Raw genomic sequence first — 16,706 nt, 5'->3', positions numbered from 1 at the left:
GAGATGTGCCCATTCAGACAAGCAAGGTTTCTGTAGTGTAGTGGTCATCACGTTCGCCTCACACGCGAAAGGTCCCTGGTTCGATACCAGGCAGAAACATGCTTCTTGATAGAATGACAAACACACCACTGCTGTTTAGTGGTTTGTTGCCAGTGTAAAGGCTATCAGGGAGCTCTTCCCTTTAGATCCTCAAAGTGAGCTGTCAGTCTCATGTGATTGATACAGGAATGTTCTAAATCGCCATGTACCTTGATAGCAGTACTAATGCAGCCAGTTCAATCAAAATGAAACTCAGTGGAAATGTACCTAGTGCTTTGTCATGTTGTCTCCCAACATAACAAACTCATGCTACTCGGTTGATTTGTAGACGTTTGTGTTATAAAGGGATTGAATGATGTCAACATTTGGTGTTTGGATGTGAATGTTGTGTCTTAAAGCAGAGTAGACCTACTGCTTAGCCATTGTTGACATGATGACTTCCATGCTCTGATTGTATGAGGAAACGCCCACGAGAGATGTGCCCATTCAGACAAGCAAGGTTTCTGTAGTGTAGTGGTCATCACGTTCGCCTAACACGCGAAAGGTACCTGGTTCGATACCAGGCAGAAACATGCTTCTTGATAGAATTACAAACACACCACTGCTGTTTAGTGGTTTGTTGCCAGTGTAAAGGCTATCGGGGAGCTCTTCCCTTTAGATCCTCAAAGTGAGCTCTCAGTCTCATGTGATCGATACAGTAATGTTCTAAATCGCCATGTACCTTCATAGCAGTACTAATGCAGCCGGTTCAATCAAAATGAAACTCAGTGGAAACGTACCTAGTGCTTTGTCATGTTGTCTCCCAACGTAGAAAACTCATGCTACTCGGTTGATTTGTAGACGTTTGTGTTATAAAGGGATCGAATGATGTCAACATTTGGTGTTTGGATGTGAATGTTTTGTCTTAAAGCAGAGTAGACCTACTGCTTAGCCATTGTTGACATGATGACTTCCATGCTCTGATTGTATGAGGAAACGCCCACGAGAGATGTGGCCATTCAGACAAGCAAGGTATCTGTAGTGTAGTGGTCATCACGTTCGCCTTACACGCGAAAGGTCCCTGGTTCGATACCAGGCAGAAACATGCTTCTTGATAGAATGACAAACACCACTGCTGTTTAGTGATTTGTTGCCAGTGTAAAGGCTATCGGGGAGCGCTTGCCTTTAGATCCTCAAAGTGAGCTGTCAGTCTCATGTGATCGATACAGGAATGTTCTAAATCGCCATGTACCTTGATAGCAGTACTAATGCAGCCAGTTCAATCAAAATGAAACTCAGTGGAAACGTACCTAGTGCTTTGTCATGTTGTCTCCCAACATAACAAACTCATGCTACTCGGTTGATTTGTAGACGTTTGTGTTATAAAGGGATTGAATGATGTCAACATTTGGTGTTTGGATGTGAATGTTGTGTCTTAAAGCAGAGTAGACCTACTGCTTAGCCATTGTTGACATGATGACTTCCATGCTCTGATTGTATGAGGAAACGCCCACGAGAGATGTGGCCATTCAGACAAGCAAGGTTTCTGTAGTGTAGTGGTCATCACGTTCGCCTAACACGCGAAAGGTACCTGGTTCGATACCAGGCAGAAACATGCTTCTTGATAGAATTACAAACACACCACTGCTGTTTAGTGATTTGTTGCCAGTGTAAAGGCTATCGGGGAGCGCTTGCCTTTAGATCCTCAAAGTGAGCTGTCAGTCTCATGTGATCGATACAGGAATGTTCTAAATCGCCATGTACCTTGATAGCAGTACTAATGCAGCCAGTTCAATCAAAATGAAACTCAGTGGAAACGTACCTAGTGCTTTGTCATGTTGTCTCCCAACATAACAAACTCATGCTACTCGGTTGATTTGTAGACGTTTGTGTTATAAAGGGATTGAATGATGTCAACATTTGGTGTTTGGATGTGAATGTTGTGTCTTAAAGCAGAGTAGACCTACTGCTTAGCCATTGTTGACATGATGACTTCCATGCTCTGATTGTATGAGGAAACGCCCACGAGAGATGTGGCCATTCAGACAAGCAAGGTTTCTGTAGTGTAGTGGTCATCACGTTCGCCTAACACGCGAAAGGTACCTGGTTCGATACCAGGCAGAAACATGCTTCTTGATAGAATTACAAACACACCACTGCTGTTTAGTGATTTGTTGCCAGTGTAAAGGCTATCGGGGAGCGCTTGCCTTTAGATCCTCAAGGTGAGCTGTCAGTCTCATGTGATCGATACAGGAATGTTCTAAATCGCCATGTACCTTGATAGCAGTACTAATGCAGCCAGTTCAATCAAAATGAAACTCAGTGGAAACGTACCTAGTGCTTTGTCATGTTGTCTCCCAACATAACAAACTCATGCTACTCGGTTGATTTGTAGACGTTTGTGTTATAAAGGGATTGAATGATGTCAACATTTGGTGTTTGGATGTGAATGTTGTGTCTTAAAGCAGAGTAGACCTACTGCTTAGCCATTGTTGACATGATGACTTCCATGCTCTGATTGTATGAGGAAACGCCCACGAGAGATGTGGCCATTCAGACAAGCAAGGTTTCTGTAGTGTAGTGGTCATCACGTTCGCCTAACACGCGAAAGGTACCTGGTTCGATACCAGGCAGAAACATGCTTCTTGATAGAATTACAAACACACCACTGCTGTTTAGTGATTTGTTGCCAGTGTAAAGGCTATCGGGGAGCGCTTGCCTTTAGATCCTCAAGGTGAGCTGTCAGTCTCATGTGATCGATACAGGAATGTTCTAAATCGCCATGTACCTTGATAGCAGTACTAATGCAGCCGGTTCAATCAAAATGAAACTCAGTGGAAACGTACCTAGTGCTTTGTCATGTTGTCTCCCAACATAGAAAATTCATGCTACTCGGTTGATTTGTAGACGTTTGTGTTATAAAGGTATCGAATGATGTCAACATTTGGTGTTTGGATGTGAATGTTTTGTCTTAAATCAGAGTAGACCTACTGCTTAGCCATTGTTGACATGATGACTTCCATGCTCTGATAGAATGAGGAAACGCCCACGAGAGATGTGCCCATTGAGACAAGCAAGGTTTCTGTAGTGTAGTGGTCATCACGTTCGCCTCACACGCGAAAGGTCCCTGGTTCGATACCAGGCAGAAACATGCTTCTTGATAGAATGACAAACACCACTGCTGTTTCGTGATTTGTTGCCAGTGTAAAGGCTATCGGGGAGCGCTTGCCTTTAGATCCTCAAAGTGAGCTGTCAGTCTCATGTGATCGATACAGGAATGTTCTAAATCGCCATGTACCTTGATAGCAGTACTAATGTAGCCAGTTCAATCAAAATGAAACTCAGTGGAAACGTACCTAGTGCTTTGTCATGTTGTCTCCCAACATAGAAAACTCATGCTACTCGGTTGATTTGTAGACGTTTGTGTTATAAAGGTATCGAATGATGTCAACATTTGGTGTTTGGATGTGAATGTTTTGTCTTAAAGCAGAGTAGACCTACTGCTTAGCCATTGTTGACATGATGACTTCCATGCTCTGATTGTATGAGGAAACGCCCACGAGAGATGTGCCCATTCAGACAAGCAAGGTTTCTGTAGTGTAGTGGTCATCACGTTCGCCTCACACGCGAAAGGTCCCTGGTTCGATACCAGGCAGAAACATGCTTCTTGATAGAATGACAAACACACCACTGCTGTTTATTGGTTTGTTGCCAGTGTAAAGGCTATCAGGGAGCTCTTCCCTTTAGATCCTCAAAGTGAGCTGTCAGTCTCATGTGATTGATACAGGAATGTTCTAAATCGCCATGTACCTTGATAGCAGTACTAATGCAGCCAGTTCAATCAAAATGAAACTCAGTGGAAATGTACCTAGTGCTTTGTCATGTTGTCTCCCAACATAACAAACTCATGCTACTCGGTTGATTTGTAGACGTTTGTGTTATAAAGGGATTGAATGATGTCAACATTTGGTGTTTGGATGTGAATGTTGTGTCTTAAAGCAGAGTAGACCTACTGCTTAGCCATTGTTGACATGATGACTTCCATGCTCTGATTGTATGAGGAAACGCCCACGAGAGATGTGCCCATTCAGACAAGCAAGGTTTCTGTAGTGTAGTGGTCATCACGTTCGCCTAACACGCGAAAGGTACCTGGTTCGATACCAGGCAGAAACATGCTTCTTGATAGAATTACAAACACACCACTGCTGTTTAGTGGTTTGTTGCCAGTGTAAAGGCTATCGGGGAGCTCTTCCCTTTAGATCCTCAAAGTGAGCTCTCAGTCTCATGTGATCGATACAGTAATGTTCTAAATCGCCATGTACCTTCATAGCAGTACTAATGCAGCCGGTTCAATCAAAATGAAACTCAGTGGAAACGTACCTAGTGCTTTGTCATGTTGTCTCCCAACGTAGAAAACTCATGCTACTCGGTTGATTTGTAGACGTTTGTGTTATAAAGGGATCGAATGATGTCAACATTTGGTGTTTGGATGTGAATGTTTTGTCTTAAAGCAGAGTAGACCTACTGCTTAGCCATTGTTGACATGATGACTTCCATGCTCTGATTGTATGAGGAAACGCCCACGAGAGATGTGGCCATTCAGACAAGCAAGGTATCTGTAGTGTAGTGGTCATCACGTTCGCCTTACACGCGAAAGGTCCCTGGTTCGATACCAGGCAGAAACATGCTTCTTGATAGAATGACAAACACCACTGCTGTTTAGTGATTTGTTGCCAGTGTAAAGGCTATCGGGGAGCGCTTGCCTTTAGATCCTCAAAGTGAGCTGTCAGTCTCATGTGATCGATACAGGAATGTTCTAAATCGCCATGTACCTTGATAGCAGTACTAATGCAGCCAGTTCAATCAAAATGAAACTCAGTGGAAACGTACCTAGTGCTTTGTCATGTTGTCTCCCAACATAACAAACTCATGCTACTCGGTTGATTTGTAGACGTTTGTGTTATAAAGGGATTGAATGATGTCAACATTTGGTGTTTGGATGTGAATGTTGTGTCTTAAAGCAGAGTAGACCTACTGCTTAGCCATTGTTGACATGATGACTTCCATGCTCTGATTGTATGAGGAAACGCCCACGAGAGATGTGGCCATTCAGACAAGCAAGGTTTCTGTAGTGTAGTGGTCATCACGTTCGCCTAACACGCGAAAGGTACCTGGTTCGATACCAGGCAGAAACATGCTTCTTGATAGAATTACAAACACACCACTGCTGTTTAGTGATTTGTTGCCAGTGTAAAGGCTATCGGGGAGCGCTTGCCTTTAGATCCTCAAAGTGAGCTGTCAGTCTCATGTGATCGATACAGGAATGTTCTAAATCGCCATGTACCTTGATAGCAGTACTAATGCAGCCAGTTCAATCAAAATGAAACTCAGTGGAAACGTACCTAGTGCTTTGTCATGTTGTCTCCCAACATAACAAACTCATGCTACTCGGTTGATTTGTAGACGTTTGTGTTATAAAGGGATTGAATGATGTCAACATTTGGTGTTTGGATGTGAATGTTGTGTCTTAAAGCAGAGTAGACCTACTGCTTAGCCATTGTTGACATGATGACTTCCATGCTCTGATTGTATGAGGAAACGCCCACGAGAGATGTGGCCATTCAGACAAGCAAGGTTTCTGTAGTGTAGTGGTCATCACGTTCGCCTAACACGCGAAAGGTACCTGGTTCGATACCAGGCAGAAACATGCTTCTTGATAGAATTACAAACACACCACTGCTGTTTAGTGATTTGTTGCCAGTGTAAAGGCTATCGGGGAGCGCTTGCCTTTAGATCCTCAAGGTGAGCTGTCAGTCTCATGTGATCGATACAGGAATGTTCTAAATCGCCATGTACCTTGATAGCAGTACTAATGCAGCCGGTTCAATCAAAATGAAACTCAGTGGAAACGTACCTAGTGCTTTGTCATGTTGTCTCCCAACATAGAAAATTCATGCTACTCGGTTGATTTGTAGACGTTTGTGTTATAAAGGTATCGAATGATGTCAACATTTGGTGTTTGGATGTGAATGTTTTGTCTTAAATCAGAGTAGACCTACTGCTTAGCCATTGTTGACATGATGACTTCCATGCTCTGATAGAATGAGGAAACGCCCACGAGAGATGTGCCAATTGAGACAAGCAAGGTTTCTGTAGTGTAGTGGTCATCACGTTCGCCTCACACGCGAAAGGTCCCTGGTTCGATACCAGGCAGAAACATGCTTCTTGATAGAATGACAAACACCACTGCTGTTTAGTGAATTGTTGCCAGTGTAAAGGCTATCGGGGAGCGCTTGCCTTTAGATCCTCAAAGTGAGCTGTCAGTCTCATGTGATCGATACAGGAATGTTCTAAATCGCCATGTACCTTGATAGCAGTACTAATGCAGCCGGTTCAATCAAAATGAAACTCAGTGGAAACGTACCTAGTGCTTTGTCATGTTGTCTCCCAACATAGAGAATTCATGCTACTCGGTTGATTTGTAGACGTTTGTGTTATAAAGGTATCGAATGATGTCAACATTTGGTGTTTGGATGTGAATGTTTTGTCTTAAAGCAGAGTAGACCTACTGCTTAGCCATTGTTGACATGATGACTTCCATGCTCTGATTGTATGAGGAAACGCCCACGAGAGATGTGCCCATTCAGACAAGCAAGGTTTCTGTAGTGTAGTGGTCATCACGTTCGCCTCACACGCGAAAGGTCCCTGGTTCGATACCAGGCAGAAACATGCTTCTTGATAGAATGACAAACACCACTGCTGTTTAGTGATTTGTTGCCAGTGTAAAGGCTATCGGGGAGCGCTTGCCTTTAGATCCTCAAAGTGAGCTGTCAGTCTCATGTGATGGATGCAGGAATGTTCTAAATCGCCATGTACCTTGATAGCAGTACTAATGTAGCCAGTTCAATCAAAATGAAACTCAGTGGAAACGTACCTAGTGCTTTGTCATGTTGTCTCCCAACATAGAAAACTCATGCTACTCGGTTGATTTGTAGACGTTTGTGTTATAAAGGTATCAAATGATGTCAACATTTGGTGTTTGGATGTGAATGTTTTGTCTTAAAGCAGAGTAGACCTACTGCTTAGCCATTGTTGACATGATGACTTCCATGCTCTGATTGTATGAGGAAACGCCCACGAGAGATGTGCCCATTGAGACAAGCAAGGTTTCTGTAGTGTAGTGGTCATCACGTTTGCCTCACACGCGAAAGGTCCCTGGTTCGATACCAGGCAGAAACATGCTTCTTGATAGAATGACAAACACACCACTGCTGTTTAGTGGTTTGTTGCCAGTGTAAAGGCTATCAGGGAGCTCTTCCCTTTAGAACCTCAAAGTGAGCTGTCAGTCTCATGTGATCGATACAGGAATGTTCTAAATCGCCATGTACCTTGATAGCAGTACTAATGCAGCCGGTTCAATCAAAATGAAACTCAGTGGAAACTTACCTAGTGCTTTGTCATGTTGTCTCCCAACATAGAAAACTCATGCTACTCGGTTGATTTGTAGACGTTTGTGTTATAAAGGTATCGAATGATGTCAACATTTGGTGTTTGGATGTGAATGTTTTGTCTTAAAGCAGAGTAGACCTACTGCTTAGCGATTGTTGACATGATGACTTCCATGCTCTGATTGTATGAGGAAACGCCCACGAGAGATGTGGCCATTGAGACAAGCAAGGTTTCTGTAGTGTAGTGGTCATCACGTTCGCCTTACACGCGAAAGGTCCCTGGTTCGATACCAGGCAGAAACATGCTTCTTGATAGAATGACAAACACCACTGCTGTTTAGTGATTTGTTGCCAGTGTAAAGGCTATCGGGGAGCGCTTGCCTTTAGATCCTCAAAGTGAGCTGTCAGTCTCATGTGATCGATACAGGAATGTTCTAAATCGCCATGTACCTTGATAGCAGTACTAATGCAGCCGGTTCAATCAAAATGAAACTCAGTGGAAACTTACCTAGTGCTTTGTCATGTTGTCTCCCAACATAGAAAATTCATGCTACTCGTTTGATTTGTAGACGTTTGTGTTATAAAGGTATCGAATGATGTCAACATTTGGTGTTTGGATGTGAATGTTTTGTCTTAAAGCAGAGGAGACCTACTGCTTAGCCATTGTTGACATGATGACTTCCATGCTCTGATTGTATGAGGAAACACCCACGAGAGATGTGCCCATTCAGACAAGCAAGGTTTCTCTAATGTAGTGGTCATCACGTTCGCCTAACACGCGAAAGGTCCCTGGTTCGATACCAGGCAGAAACATGCTTCTTGATAGAATTACAAACACACCACTGCTGTTTAGTGGTTTGTTGCCAGTGTAAAGGCTATCGGGGAGCTCTTCCCTTTAGATCCTCAAAGTGAGCTCTCAGTCTCATGTGATCGATACAAGAATGTTCTAAATCGCCATGTACCTTGATAGCAGTACTAATGCAATCGGTTCAATCAAAATGAAACTCAGTGGAAACGTGACTAGTGCTTTGTCATGTTGTCTCCCAACGTAGAAAACTCATGCTACTTGGTTGATTTGTAGACGTTTGTGTTATAAAGGGATCGAATGATGTCAACATTTGGTGTTTGGATGTGAATGTTTTGTCTTAAAGCAGAGTAGACCTACTGCTTAGCCATTGTTGACATGATGACTTCCATGCTCTGATTGTATGAGGAAACGCCCACAAGAGATGTGCCCATTCAGACAAGCAAGGATTCTGTTGTGTAGTGGTCATCACGTTCGCCTCACACGCGAAAGGTCTCTGGTTCGATACCAGGCAGAAATATGCTTCTTGATAGAATGACAAACACACCACTGCTGTTTAGTCGTTTGTTGCCAGTGTAAAGGCTATCGGGGAGCTCTTCCCTTTAGAACCTCAAAGTGAGCTGTCAGTCTCATGTGATCGATACAGGAATGTTCTAAATCGCCATGTACCTTGATAGCAGTACTAATGCAGCCGGTTCAATCAAAATGAAACTCAGTGGAAACTTACCTAGTGCTTTGTCATGTTGTCTCCCAACATAGAAAACTCATGCTACTCGGTTGATTTGTAGACGTTTGTGTTATAAAGGTATCGAATGATGTCAACATTTGGTGTTTGGATGTGAATGTTTTGTCTTAAAGCAGAGTAGACCTACTGCTTAGCCATTGTTGACATGATGACTTCCATGCTCTGATAGAATGAGGAAACGCCCACGAGAGATGTGCCCATTGAGACAAGCAAGGTTTCTGTAGTGTAGTGGTCATCACGTTCGCCTCACACGCGAAAGGTCCCTGGTTCGATACCAGGCAGAAACATGCTTCTTGATAGAATGACAAACACACCACTGCTGTTTAGTCGTTTGTTGCCAGTGTAAAGGCTATCGGGGAGCTCTTCCCTTTAGAACCTCAAAGTGAGCTGTCAGTCTCATGTGATCGATACAGGAATGTTTTAAATCGCCATGTACCTTGATAGCAGTACTAATGCAGCCGGTTCTATCAAAATGAAACTCAGTGGAAACTTACCTAGTGCTTTGTCATGTTGTCTCCCAACGTAGAAAACTCATGCTACTCGGTTGATTTGTAGACGTTTGTGTTATAAAGGTATCGAATGATGTCAACATTTGGTGTTTGGATGTGAATGTTTTGTCTTAAAGCAGAGTAGACCTACTGCTTAGCCATTGTTGACATGATGACTTCCATGCTCTGATAGAATGAGGAAACGCCCACGAGAGATGTGCCCATTGAGACAAGCAAGGTTTCTGTAGTGTAGTGGTCATCACGTTCGCCTCACACGCGAAAGGTCCCTGGTTCGATACCAGGCAGAAACATGCTTCTTGATAGAATGACAAACACACCACTGCTGTTTAGTCGTTTGTTGCCAGTGTAAAGGCTATCGGGGAGCTCTTCCCTTTAGAACCTCAAAGTGAGCTGTCAGTCTCATGTGATCGATACAGGAATGTTTTAAATCGCCATGTACCTTGATAGCAGTACTAATGCAGCCGGTTCTATCAAAATGAAACTCAGTGGAAACTTACCTAGTGCTTTGTCATGTTGTCTCCCAACGTAGAAAACTCATGCTACTCGGTTGATTTGTAGACGTTTGTGTTATAAAGGGATCGAATGATGTCAACATTTGGTGTTTGGATGTGAATGTTTTGTCTTAAAGCAGAGTAGACCTACTGCTTAGGCATTGTTGACATGATGACTTCCATGCTCTGATTGTATGAGGAAACGCCCACGAGAGATGTGCCCATTCAGACAAGCAAGGTTTCTGTAGTGTAGTGGTCAACACGTTCGCCTCACACGCGAAAGGTCCCTGGTTCGATACCAGGCAGAAACATGCTTCTTGATAGAATGACAAACACCACTGCTGTTTCGTGATTTGTTGCCAGTGTAAAGGCTATCGGGGAGCGCTTGCCTTTAGATCCTCAAATGGCGCATTTCCACTAGGGCCTGCTTGGCGCGGTACGGTTCGGTACGGGTCGGTTTGTGAGTGTTTCCATTAGTACCAGTACCCTGTGAGCCGGCCCCTTTGGGTACTTTTTTCGTACCGACTCGCTCGAGGTTCTAACCGTTCCGAAGCGGTACAGTTCTGTGACGTGGAGGGACAGCATGACACTGATTGGCCAGGGAGTGTCGTCACAGGTTGCGTCAGGAGAGCGACTCCTCCGCTATGCTATGGACTCCTCAGCCATTTTTAAAACCCAAGGAGCGAAGTCTGTTCCCTGGTCAAACGCCGAGGTACAAACCTTTCTGTTAATAATCAGCGATCAAAAAATCCAGGGCGAACTGGACGGGGCCACTAGAAATGTAAAGGTTTTTAGCGAGGTTTCCGCGCTAATGGCCACTCATGGCTACCAGCGGTCCGTTCAGCAGTGCCGGTCGGTCCAAGCTAAAAAAGCTTAACGCGATTACCGGGCGGTGAAGGACCATAACGGACACAGCGGAGCAAACCGCAAAGACTGGAAATGGTTCCAGCAAATGGATGTCATATACGGTCACCGGCCAGCCAGTAACGGAAGAGAAAACGTGCTGGACATTGTCGGTGCTGGAGGCCACGGAGAATGGTGAGTGTATTGTGATTTCACAGTTTTACTACTAGGCTCGTAAAAGATGTAATATGAACGTAATATGAACGCATCTATTGTAAACGCAGGAATTTAGAGCTGTGTTTGTAGTTAATGTTACCACCACAGTCACTACTGTACAATAGCTAGCTCTTAGCCTTGCTAGTTGCTAGTTAGCTGTAGCCATAAACACAGCATGAGCAGCGATGACGTGCTACACATTTTGTGCAGTTACGCTATATTGTTGTTGCTTTCACGGGAATGCTTGTGTTTAATATTTGTTATTTTTTACGTTCAAGATTCCCCTTCCACTGACGAGGCGAGCGGAGTTGGCGGAAAATGTTTCCTTCAACCGGGCTTTCCTCGGGGTGCTTGGCGAACTTGTGAACACCATGCGAGACAGACGCCAGTAAAAGCATACAAAATGTTGCTTGTAGTACTATAAATATTTATTTCATATAAAGCTATACGTATATATTTGCTTTTTGCACTTTTTTAAAACTATAACTATATTATTTACATATGTTGTACTTTAAATATCTATATTTCATAATAAAGTTTGATTTCATTTGATTGTATGACTGATGCTTTTTATGCAGGGTGTGTTCAGCCTGTTTGAGTAATACCAAATTATTATCAATAATTAGAGCAACCACATACAATAATGAAGATAAAGATAAATAAGATACAATAATGCTATGTGTTAAGGGGCGTCGACCGGTGTTGTGGTCGTATACAAATGATGTCACGACACTACAACCCGCGCGCCAACAGCGACTCCACCCACATTGGGGTGGTTCACCATTGTAATGGAAACACAACGCGACCGTACCGTTCCGTTGCGAATCGACCCGTACCGAACCGTACCGCGCCAAGCAGGCCCTAGTGGAAATGCGCCATTAGTGAGCTGTCAGTCTCATGTGATCGATACAGGAATGTTCTAAATCGCCATGTACCTTGATAGCAGTACTAATGTAGCCAGTTCAATCAAAATGAAACTCAGTGGAAACGTACCTAGTGCTTTGTCATGTTGTCTCCCAACATAGTAAACTCATGCTACTCGGTTGATTTGTAGACGTTTGTGTTATAAAGGTATCGAATGATGTCAACATTTGGTGTTTGTATGTGAATGTTTTGTCTTAAAGCAGAGTAGACCTACTGCTTAGCCATTGTTGACATGATGACTTCCATGCTCTGATTGTATGAGGAAACGCCCACGAGAGATGTGCCCATTCAGACAAGCAAGGTTTCTGTAGTGTAGTGGTCATCACGTTCGCATCACACGCGAAAGGTCCCTGGTTCGATACCAGGCAGAAACATGCTTCTTGATAGAATGACAAACACCACTGCTGTTTAGTGATTTGTTGCCAGTGTAAAGGCTATCAGGGAGCGCTTGCCTTTAGATCCTCAAAGTGAGCTGTCAGTCTCATGTGATCGATACAGGAATGTTCTAAATCGCCATGTACCTTGATAGCAGTACTAATGTAGCCAGTTCAATCAAAATGAAACTCAGTGGAAACGTACCTAGTGCTTTGTCATGTTGTCTCCCAACATAGAAAACTCATGCTACTCGGTTGATTTGTAGACGTTTGTGTTATAAAGGTATCGAATGATGTCAACATTTGGTGTTTGTATGTGAATGTTTTGTCTTAAAGCAGAGTAGACCTACTGCTTAGCCATTGTTGACATGATGACTTCCATGCTCTGATTGTATGAGGAAACGCCCACGAGAGATGTGCCCATTCAGACAAGCAAGTTTTCTGTAGTGTAGTGGTCATCACGTTCGCCTCACACGCGAAAGGTCCCTGGTTCGATACCAGGCAGAAACATGCTTCTTGATAGAATGACAAACACACCACTGCTGTTTAGTGGTTTGTTGCCAGTGTAAAGGTTATCAGGGAGCTCTTCCCTTTAGATCCTCAAAGTGAGCTGTCAGTCTCATGTGATCGATACAGGAATGTTCTAAATCGCCATGTACCTTGATAGCAGTACTAATGTAGCCAGTTCAATCAAAATGAAACTCAGTGGAAACGTACCTAGTGCTTTGTCATGTTGTCTCCCAACATAGAAAACTCATGCTACTCGGTTGATTTGTAGACGTTTGTGTTATAAAGGTATCGAATGATGTCAACATTTGGTGTTTGGATGTGAATGTTTTGTCTTAAAGCAGAGTAGACCTACTGCTTAGCCATTGTTGACATGATGACTTCCATGCTCTGATTGTATGAGGAAACGCCCACGAGAGATGTGCCCATTGAGACAAGCAAGGTTTCTGTAGTGTAGTGGTCATCACGTTTGCCTCACACGCGAAAGGTCCCTGGTTCGATACCAGGCAGAAACATGCTTCTTGATAGAATGACAAACACACCACTGCTGTTTAGTGGTTTGTTGCCAGTGTAAAGGCTATCAGGGAGCTCTTCCCTTTAGAACCTCAAAGTGAGCTGTCAGTCTCATGTGATCGATACAGGAATGTTCTAAATCGCCATGTACCTTGATAGCAGTACTAATGCAGCCGGTTCAATCAAAATGAAACTCAGTGGAAACTTACCTAGTGCTTTGTCATGTTGTCTCCCAACATAGAAAACTCATGCTACTCGGTTGATTTGTAGACGTTTGTGTTATAAAGGTATCGAATGATGTCAACATTTGGTGTTTGGATGTGAATGTTTTGTCTTAAAGCAGAGTAGACCTACTGCTTAGCGATTGTTGACATGATGACTTCCATGCTCTGATTGTATGAGGAAACGCCCACGAGAGATGTGGCCATTGAGACAAGCAAGGTTTCTGTAGTGTAGTGGTCATCACGTTCGCCTTACACGCGAAAGGTCCCTGGTTCGATACCAGGCAGAAACATGCTTCTTGATAGAATGACAAACACCCCTGCTGTTTAGTGATTTGTTGCCAGTGTAAAGGCTATCGGGGAGCGCTTGCCTTTAGATCCTCAAAGTGAGCTGTCAGTCTCATGTGATCGATACAGGAATGTTCTAAATCGCCATGTACCTTGATAGCAGTACTAATGCAGCCGGTTCAATCAAAATGAAACTCAGTGGAAACTTACCTAGTGCTTTGTCATGTTGTCTCCCAACATAGAAAATTCATGCTACTTGGTTGATTTGTAGACGTTTGTGTTATAAAGGTATCGAATGATGTCAACATTTGGTGTTTGGATGTGAATGTTTTGTCTTAAAGCAGAGGAGACCTACTGCTTAGCCATTGTTGACATGATGACTTCCATGCTCTGATTGTATGAGGAAACACCCACGAGAGATGTGCCCATTCAGACAAGCAAGGTTTCTCTAATGTAGTGGTCATCACGTTCGCCTAACACGCGAAAGTTCCCTGGTTCGATACCAGGCAGAAACATGCTTCTTGATAGAATTACAAACACACCACTGCTGTTTAGTGGTTTGTTGCCAGTGTAAAGGCTATCGGGGAGCTCTTCCCTTTAGATCCTCAAAGTGAGCTCTCAGTCTCATGTGATCGATACAAGAATGTTCTAAATCGCCATGTACCTTGATAGCAGTACTAATGCAATCGGTTCAATCAAAATGAAACTCAGTGGAAACGTGACTAGTGCTTTGTCATGTTGTCTCCCAATGTAGAAAACTCATGCTACTTGGTTGATTTGTAGACGTTTGTGTTATAAAGGGATCGAATGATGTCAACATTTGGTGTTTGGATGTGAATGTTTTGTCTTAAAGCAGAGTAGACCTACTGCTTAGCCATTGTTGACATGATGACTTCCATGCTCTGATTGTATGAGGAAACGCCCACAAGAGATGTGCCCATTCAGACAAGCAAGGATTCTGTTGTGTAGTGGTCATCACGTTCGCCTCACACGCGAAAGGTCTCTGGTTCGATACCAGGCAGAAATATGCTTCTTGATAGAATGACAAACACACCACTGCTGTTTAGTCGTTTGTTGCCAGTGTAAAGGCTATCGGGGAGCTCTTCCCTTTAGAACCTCAAAGTGAGCTGTCAGTCTCATGTGATCGATACAGGAATGTTCTAAATCGCCATGTACCTTGATAGCAGTACTAATGCAGCCGGTTCAATCAAAATGAAACTCAGTGGAAACTTACCTAGTGCTTTGTCATGTTGTCTCCCAACATAGAAAACTCATGCTACTCGGTTGATTTGTAGACGTTTGTGTTATAAAGGTATCGAATGATGTCAACATTTGGTGTTTGGATGTGAATGTTTTGTCTTAAAGCAGAGTAGACCTACTGCTTAGCCATTGTTGACATGATGACTTCCATGCTCTGATAGAATGAGGAAACGCCCACGAGAGATGTGCCCATTGAGACAAGCAAGGTTTCTGTAGTGTAGTGGTCATCACGTTCGCCTCACACGCGAAAGGTCCCTGGTTCGATACCAGGCAGAAACATGCTTCTTGATAGAATGACAAACACACCACTGCTGTTTAGTCGTTTGTTGCCAGTGTAAAGGCTATCGGGGAGCTCTTCCCTTTAGAACCTCAAAGTGAGCTGTCAGTCTCATGTGATCGATACAGGAATGTTTTAAATCGCCATGTACCTTGATAGCAGTACTAATGCAGCCGGTTCTATCAAAATGAAACTCAGTGGAAACTTACCTAGTGCTTTGTCATGTTGTCTCCCAACGTAGAAAACTCATGCTACTCGGTTGATTTGTAGACGTTTGTGTTATAAAGGGATCGAATGATGTCAACATTTGGTGTTTGGATGTGAATGTTTTGTCTTAAAGCAGAGTAGACCTACTGCTTAGGCATTGTTGACATGATGACTTCCATGCTCTGATTGTATGAGGAAACGCCCACGAGAGATGTGCCCATTCAGACAAGCAAGGTTTCTGTAGTGTAGTGGTCATCACGTTCGCCTCACACGCGAAAGGTCCCTGGTTCGATACCAGGCAGAAACATGCTTCTTGATAGAATGACAAACACACCACTGCTGTTTAGTGGTTTGTTGCCAGTGTAAAGGTTATCAGGGAGCTCTTCCCTTTAGATCCTCAAAGTGAGCTGTCAGTCTCATGTGATTGATACAGGAATGTTCTAAATCGCCATGTACCTTGATAGCAGTACTAATGCAGCCAGTTCAATCAAAATGAAACTCAGTGGAAACGTACCTAGTGCTTTGTCATGTTGTCTCCCAACATAACAAACTCATGCTACTCGGTTGATTTGTAGACGTTTGTGTTATAAAGGGATTGAATGATGTCAACATTTGGTGTTTGGATGTGAATGTTGTGTCTTAAAGCAGAGTAGACCTACTGCTTAGCCATTGTTGACATGATGACTTCCATGCTCTGATTGTATGAGGAAACGCCCACGAGAGATGTGCCCATTCAGACAAGCAAGGTTTCTGTAGTGTAGTGGTCATCACGTTCGCCTCACACGCGAAAGGTCCCTGGTTCGATACCAGGCAGAAACATGCTTCTTGATAGAATGACAAACACCACTGCTGTTTAGTGATTTGTTGCCAGTGTAAAGGCTATCGGGGAGCGCTTGCCTTTAGATCCTCAAAGTGAGCTGTCAGTCTCATGTGATGGATGCAGGAATGTTCTAAATCGCCATGTACCTTGATAGCAGTACTAATGTAGCCAGTTCAATCAAAATGAAACTCAGTGGAAACGTACCTAGTGCTTTGTCATGTTGTCTCCCAACATAGAAAA

The 16,706-nt window shown here is 43.4% G+C and overlaps 25 non-coding genes across 25 annotated transcripts; all 25 read left to right on the top strand.

Moving 5' to 3' along the window:
• The first annotated feature begins 26 nt into the window (after positions 1 to 26).
• On the top strand, positions 27 to 99 carry trnav-cac (transfer RNA valine (anticodon CAC)). Its single transcript has one exon. It is a non-coding gene; the product is annotated as a tRNA-Val (tRNA).
• Positions 100 to 538: 439 nt separating this feature from the next.
• Positions 539 to 611, top strand: trnav-aac (transfer RNA valine (anticodon AAC)). The gene has a single exon. It is a non-coding gene; the product is annotated as a tRNA-Val (tRNA).
• A 439-nt stretch (positions 612 to 1,050) lies between these two features.
• trnav-uac (transfer RNA valine (anticodon UAC)) lies at positions 1,051 to 1,123 on the top strand. Its single transcript has one exon. It is a non-coding gene; the product is annotated as a tRNA-Val (tRNA).
• Positions 1,124 to 1,560: 437 nt separating this feature from the next.
• On the top strand, positions 1,561 to 1,633 carry trnav-aac (transfer RNA valine (anticodon AAC)). Its single transcript has one exon. It is a non-coding gene; the product is annotated as a tRNA-Val (tRNA).
• A 439-nt stretch (positions 1,634 to 2,072) lies between these two features.
• Positions 2,073 to 2,145, top strand: trnav-aac (transfer RNA valine (anticodon AAC)). The gene has a single exon. It is a non-coding gene; the product is annotated as a tRNA-Val (tRNA).
• Positions 2,146 to 2,584: 439 nt separating this feature from the next.
• Positions 2,585 to 2,657, top strand: trnav-aac (transfer RNA valine (anticodon AAC)). The gene has a single exon. It is a non-coding gene; the product is annotated as a tRNA-Val (tRNA).
• A 439-nt stretch (positions 2,658 to 3,096) lies between these two features.
• On the top strand, positions 3,097 to 3,169 carry trnav-cac (transfer RNA valine (anticodon CAC)). Its single transcript has one exon. It is a non-coding gene; the product is annotated as a tRNA-Val (tRNA).
• Positions 3,170 to 3,606: 437 nt separating this feature from the next.
• Positions 3,607 to 3,679, top strand: trnav-cac (transfer RNA valine (anticodon CAC)). Its single transcript has one exon. It is a non-coding gene; the product is annotated as a tRNA-Val (tRNA).
• Positions 3,680 to 4,118: 439 nt separating this feature from the next.
• Positions 4,119 to 4,191, top strand: trnav-aac (transfer RNA valine (anticodon AAC)). Its single transcript has one exon. It is a non-coding gene; the product is annotated as a tRNA-Val (tRNA).
• A 439-nt stretch (positions 4,192 to 4,630) lies between these two features.
• On the top strand, positions 4,631 to 4,703 carry trnav-uac (transfer RNA valine (anticodon UAC)). Its single transcript has one exon. It is a non-coding gene; the product is annotated as a tRNA-Val (tRNA).
• A 437-nt stretch (positions 4,704 to 5,140) lies between these two features.
• On the top strand, positions 5,141 to 5,213 carry trnav-aac (transfer RNA valine (anticodon AAC)). The gene has a single exon. It is a non-coding gene; the product is annotated as a tRNA-Val (tRNA).
• Positions 5,214 to 5,652: 439 nt separating this feature from the next.
• On the top strand, positions 5,653 to 5,725 carry trnav-aac (transfer RNA valine (anticodon AAC)). The gene has a single exon. It is a non-coding gene; the product is annotated as a tRNA-Val (tRNA).
• A 439-nt stretch (positions 5,726 to 6,164) lies between these two features.
• On the top strand, positions 6,165 to 6,237 carry trnav-cac (transfer RNA valine (anticodon CAC)). The gene has a single exon. It is a non-coding gene; the product is annotated as a tRNA-Val (tRNA).
• Positions 6,238 to 6,674: 437 nt separating this feature from the next.
• On the top strand, positions 6,675 to 6,747 carry trnav-cac (transfer RNA valine (anticodon CAC)). Its single transcript has one exon. It is a non-coding gene; the product is annotated as a tRNA-Val (tRNA).
• Positions 6,748 to 7,184: 437 nt separating this feature from the next.
• trnav-cac (transfer RNA valine (anticodon CAC)) lies at positions 7,185 to 7,257 on the top strand. The gene has a single exon. It is a non-coding gene; the product is annotated as a tRNA-Val (tRNA).
• Positions 7,258 to 7,696: 439 nt separating this feature from the next.
• trnav-uac (transfer RNA valine (anticodon UAC)) lies at positions 7,697 to 7,769 on the top strand. The gene has a single exon. It is a non-coding gene; the product is annotated as a tRNA-Val (tRNA).
• A 1,461-nt stretch (positions 7,770 to 9,230) lies between these two features.
• Positions 9,231 to 9,303, top strand: trnav-cac (transfer RNA valine (anticodon CAC)). The gene has a single exon. It is a non-coding gene; the product is annotated as a tRNA-Val (tRNA).
• A 439-nt stretch (positions 9,304 to 9,742) lies between these two features.
• On the top strand, positions 9,743 to 9,815 carry trnav-cac (transfer RNA valine (anticodon CAC)). Its single transcript has one exon. It is a non-coding gene; the product is annotated as a tRNA-Val (tRNA).
• Positions 9,816 to 10,254: 439 nt separating this feature from the next.
• Positions 10,255 to 10,327, top strand: trnav-cac (transfer RNA valine (anticodon CAC)). The gene has a single exon. It is a non-coding gene; the product is annotated as a tRNA-Val (tRNA).
• Positions 10,328 to 12,809: 2,482 nt separating this feature from the next.
• trnav-cac (transfer RNA valine (anticodon CAC)) lies at positions 12,810 to 12,883 on the top strand. The gene has a single exon. It is a non-coding gene; the product is annotated as a tRNA-Val (tRNA).
• A 439-nt stretch (positions 12,884 to 13,322) lies between these two features.
• Positions 13,323 to 13,395, top strand: trnav-cac (transfer RNA valine (anticodon CAC)). Its single transcript has one exon. It is a non-coding gene; the product is annotated as a tRNA-Val (tRNA).
• Positions 13,396 to 13,834: 439 nt separating this feature from the next.
• trnav-uac (transfer RNA valine (anticodon UAC)) lies at positions 13,835 to 13,907 on the top strand. Its single transcript has one exon. It is a non-coding gene; the product is annotated as a tRNA-Val (tRNA).
• Positions 13,908 to 15,368: 1,461 nt separating this feature from the next.
• On the top strand, positions 15,369 to 15,441 carry trnav-cac (transfer RNA valine (anticodon CAC)). Its single transcript has one exon. It is a non-coding gene; the product is annotated as a tRNA-Val (tRNA).
• Positions 15,442 to 15,880: 439 nt separating this feature from the next.
• On the top strand, positions 15,881 to 15,953 carry trnav-cac (transfer RNA valine (anticodon CAC)). Its single transcript has one exon. It is a non-coding gene; the product is annotated as a tRNA-Val (tRNA).
• Positions 15,954 to 16,392: 439 nt separating this feature from the next.
• On the top strand, positions 16,393 to 16,465 carry trnav-cac (transfer RNA valine (anticodon CAC)). The gene has a single exon. It is a non-coding gene; the product is annotated as a tRNA-Val (tRNA).
• The last annotated feature ends 241 nt before the right edge of the window (positions 16,466 to 16,706 follow it).

Source organism: Brachyhypopomus gauderio, unplaced genomic scaffold (assembly GCF_052324685.1).
Source record: "Brachyhypopomus gauderio isolate BG-103 unplaced genomic scaffold, BGAUD_0.2 sc119, whole genome shotgun sequence".
Classification (NCBI taxonomy): Eukaryota; Metazoa; Chordata; class Actinopteri; order Gymnotiformes; family Hypopomidae; genus Brachyhypopomus; species Brachyhypopomus gauderio.
This window is presented reverse-complemented; position numbering and strand designations above follow the sequence as displayed.